Raw genomic sequence first — 4,653 nt, forward strand, 5'->3', positions numbered from 1 at the left:
CTGCAAAAAAGCCCCGATCGCGAAAATGGCGATTGGGGCTTTTTTGGGGAAAACCGCGTCTAGATTGGCCACGGACGCTTTTCCGGAAAAAGTGCTTTTGCGGAAAAGCATCCTGCCAATCTAGATACGCTTTTCTGAAAATGCTTTTAACAGAAAACTCTTTCGTTAAAAGCATTTCCGGAAAATCATGCCAGTGTAGACGTAGCCTATTTGAATATAAGTCAATCCAGGATCAACCTCAAACCCAATTACCTTTGTCCCACCTCCTTCTCCACCACTTCTCCAAGACTCTTCCCTGCTCACTCTGTGGAGATGGGGTACAGGTGGGGTACAGGGGTGGGAGGAGGGGGACACCCTGATATTAATGGCTCCCCTTTTCTGCCTCCCCCACCCTGCACAGTGAGCAGCAGGCTCCCAGGGCAGCTCCAAGGTGGAGGGCAGGAGCAGCATAGCAGTGGTGGGAGGTAGGGGCAGCTGAAGTAGTGGTACTTGATAGCCCCCCCAGCCAAACCAGTCAGGATCCCCTAGTAGAGGCTCCAAGATCTACCAGTAGATCCCGATCTCCTGGTTGGTGACCACTGTCATAGAACATAGGAACGGCCAGACTGGCTCAGACCAAAGGTCCATCTAGCCCAGTATCTCGTCTTCCGACAGTGGCCAAAACTGGATGCCCCAGTGGGAGTAAACAGAACAAGCACCCATCATGCAATCCCTCCCCTGTCATCCATCTCCAGCCTCTGACAAACAGAGGCTAAGGACACTATTCCTACCCATACTGGCTAATAGCCATTGATGGACTGAACCTCCATGAATTCATCTAGTTCCTTCTTGAACCCTGTTAAAATCCACAGTTTCCTGCAACTTCAACCCAACATATTGCATAGTGCCATGAGGCGGAATTGAACCACAGACCGCTGGAGCTAAGTGAAATTAGCCTCTACCACTGCAGCATGAAGCCAACTACTTCTCCACTGAGGGGCTGTGTCTACACTGGGCCACTTATTCCGGAAAAGCAGCCGCTTTTCTGGAATAAGCTGCGAGCTGTCTACACTGGCCCCTTGAATTTCCGGAAAACCACTGATGATCTACTGTAAGAAATCAGCTGCTTTTCTGGAAAAACTATGCTGCTCCCGCTCGGGTAAAAGTCCTTTTTTCGGAAAACTGTTCCGGAAAAGGGCCAGTGTAGACAGCCCAGTAGTGTTTTCCGGAAAAAAGCCCCAATCGCGAAAATGACGATTGGGGCTTTTATCCAGAAAAGCGCGTCTACATTGGCCATGGATGCTTTTCCGGGAAAAGGGCTTTTCCGGAAAAGCATCCTGCCAATGTAGATGCTCTTTTTCTGGAAATACTTATAACGGAAAACTGTTCTGTTTTAAGCATTACCGGAAAAGGGTGCCAGTGTAGACGTAGCCAGGCTGTAGAGCCAACTAATTCTCTCTGTCAGTGGTCTAGGTGCCATTACATGGGTCAGTGACCCACACCCAGGAGGTGGGTGGGTTACAAATGCATCACGCACTAGTTTTATGACAGGATTTGAAACCACGCTTGCAGATTGCCAAAGTACTGTCAAATGTTTCGTTTCCTCTTATTTTAATTTTGCCCATTTGAATGCGAGAGCAGTTCTACAAATATTCACCAGCAGTGTGTCTGCTGCTCACCTCTCTTCCAATATCACCACCATACCCAGAGGACTGAACTGAGATCTAGACTCAAACAACGCCACATATTGATATGTGGTCCGGGAGGCACGCCTTACACAGCTAGACTTAGGGTTTGTCTTCAAGATCGGCACTCCAGAAATTGATTTCTCGGGGTGTGATTTAGCAGGTCTAGTAAGGACCTGCTAAATCGATCACTGATGGCACTCCTGTGGACGCCAGTCCTCTACTGGGTCTCAAGAAATAACGGAAGTTGACGAAAGACTTCCTCCCATTGACCTCCTTTGCAGCTGTTGACTCCACCTATGCTATTCTCATAGCTGTGGTGGAGTATCTTAGGTCGACTTTCTCCCATAGGGTAGACTGGGCCCAGGAGAAACTAACCTAACTTGCTGACCTTTACAGGAAGTTCAGAGTCAACTTGATCTCAGTGGATATGTACCTACACCGGGTGAAGACCACTTCTAGTACAAGTATCAGAGGGGTAGCCGTGTTAGTCTGAATCTGCAAAAGCAACGAGGAGTCCTGTGGCACCTTATAGACTAACTGAAGTGTAGGAGCATAAGCTTTCGTGGGCAAAGACCCACTTCGTCAGATGCATGTAGTGGAAATTTCCAGAGGCAGGAATAAATATGCAGGCCAGGATCAGGCTGGAGATGACCAGGTGGATCCAATCAAGGAGGATGAGGCCCACTTCTAGCAGATGATCTGGAGGTGTGAATTCCAAGAGAACAGAAGCTGCTTTTGTAGTTAGCAAGCCATTCACAGTCTTTGTTTAAGCCAGAGTTGATTGTGTCAAACTTAAAGATGAACTGTAGCTCAGCAGTTTCTCTTTGAAGTCTGGTCCTGAAGTTTTTTTGCTGCAGGATGGCTACCTTTAGATCTGCAATTGTGTGTCCAGGAAGATTGAAGTGTTCCCCTACAGGTTTTTGTATGTTGCCATTCCTAATATCAGATTTGTGTCCATTGATTCTTTTACGTAGGGACTGTCCTGTTTGGCCGATGTATATAGCAGTGGGGCATTGTTGGCACATGATGGCATATATTACATTGGTGGATGTGCAGGAGAATATACCATTGACAGTATGGCTGATCTGGTTAGGTCCTGTGATGGTGTTGCTGGTGTATATATGTGGGCAGAGTTGGCACCGAGGTTTGTTGCAAGGATTGGTTCCTGAGTTCGAGTTATTATGGTGCGGTGTGTAGTTGCTGGTGAGAATATGCTTCAGGTTGGCGGGTTGTCTGTGGGCAAGGACCAGCCTACCTCCCAAGGCCTGTGAGAGCGAGGGATCATTGTCCAGGATGGGTTGAAGATCACTAATGATGCATTGGAGAGGTTTTAGGTGATGGCCAGTGGTGTTCTGTTGGTTTCTGTTGTTCTGGCCATCACCTACACCTACAGTCCCCAGCTAAAACCTCTCCAACGCATCATTCGTGATCTTCAACCCATCCTGGACAATGATCCCTCGCTTTCACAGTCCTTGGGAGGTAGGCCGGTCCTTGCCCACAGACAACCCGCCAACCTGAAGCATATTCTCACCAGCAACTACACACCGCACCATAATAACTCGAACTCAGGAACCAATCCTTGCAACAAACCTCGGTGCCAACTCTGCCCACATATATACACCAGCAACACCATCACAGGACCTAACCAGATCAGCCATACTGTCAATGGTACATTCTCCTGCACATCCACCAATGTAATATATGCCATCATGTGCCAACAATGCCCCACTGCTATATACATCGGCCAAACAGGACAGTCCCTACGTAAAAGAATCAATGGACATAAATCTGATATTAGGAATGGCAACATACAAAAACCTGTAGGGGAACACTTCAATCTTCCTGGACACACAATTGCAGATCTAAAAGTAGCCATCCTGCAGCAAAAAAACTTCAGGACCAGACTTCAAAGAGAAACTGCTGAGCTACAGTTCATCTTTAAGTTTGACACAATCAACTCTGGCTTAAACAAAGACTGTGAATGGCTTGCTAACTACAAAAGCAGCTTCTGCTCTCTTGGAATTCACACCTCCAGATCAGCTGCTAGAAGTGGGCCTCATCCTCCTTGATTGGATCCACCTGGTCATCTCCAGTCTGATCCTGGCCTGCATATTTATTCCTGCCTCTGGAAATTTCCACTACATGCATCTGACAAAGTGGGTCTTTGCCCACGAAAGCTTATGCTCCTACACTTCAGTTAGTCTATAAGGTGCCACAGGACTCCTCGTCACTTCTAGTACAGGCCTCTTTCAGCTAGCAGACAAAAGTGCATCAAGAATCTGGGGCAGTAAAAATTCAAATGAGAAATAAAAGGCAACTTTTTAGCAGTGAAAGGAATTAATCATTGGAACAACTTCCCAAGGAAGGGGATCAATTCTCCTTCATGCAAAGTCTTTACATCAAGATTGGGGGTTTCTTCCTAAAGGTAGGCTCTCATCCAACCACAGGCTATTGGACCCATGAGGTTTTTTTACAATTGCAGAGTGGAATCATTTCTTTCATTGCACCAATTACTCAGAGAAATTCTCTGGGTTGTGTTATATAAGAGTTCAGGTTAAATAATCTACCGGCTGAACCTCTCTAGTTTGGCACTCTTGGGACTTGACTGGTGCTGTCCCATGGGAGGTCAATATGGTCTAGCAGCATCACCAAAGCTTCCACTGCTTACTGGTCTTTTAGAAGACTTTTTAGGGGTCAATTAGACCTAAATAACAGCACAGAACACTGAGAGCCAGTCCCGTGTTTATGGGACCGTGGGAAACTTTTCTACATCCAGACATCCGGCTAACTCAAATTGTGCTGGACCATGGAGGTTGCCAGACCAGAGAATGCCAGACTAAAGAGATTGACCTATGCTTGTTCCTTCTGGCCTTAAATTCCAGGAGTCGGAAAGGCCAGGAAAACAATGATTTGTTACTTTTGAACTGCTTACCCATAACAGTGGGGACCAAGTAACACTAAGGCTCCACAAGAAAGCACTTGACAA

The 4,653-nt window shown here is 46.9% G+C and overlaps 1 protein-coding gene and 2 gene segments (V, D, J or C); all 3 read right to left on the reverse strand.

Annotated features, from left to right (window-relative positions):
* The window catches only part of LOC102458305 (immunoglobulin heavy constant gamma 2-like), a 209,142-nt gene that overhangs the window by 181,990 nt on the left and 22,499 nt on the right, over nt 1-4,653 (reverse strand).
* LOC102456066 (immunoglobulin heavy constant gamma 2-like) overlaps nt 1-4,653 on the reverse strand; it is a 119,700-nt gene that overhangs the window by 89,320 nt on the left and 25,727 nt on the right.
* The window catches only part of LOC102455582 (uncharacterized), a 68,649-nt gene that overhangs the window by 37,720 nt on the left and 26,276 nt on the right, over nt 1-4,653 (reverse strand). The gene's annotated exons all lie outside the window — the stretch shown is intronic.

Source organism: Pelodiscus sinensis, chromosome 30 (genome assembly GCF_052426305.1).
Source record: "Pelodiscus sinensis isolate ZL-2025 chromosome 30, ASM5242630v1, whole genome shotgun sequence".
NCBI lineage: Eukaryota > Metazoa > Chordata > Testudines > Trionychidae > Pelodiscus > Pelodiscus sinensis.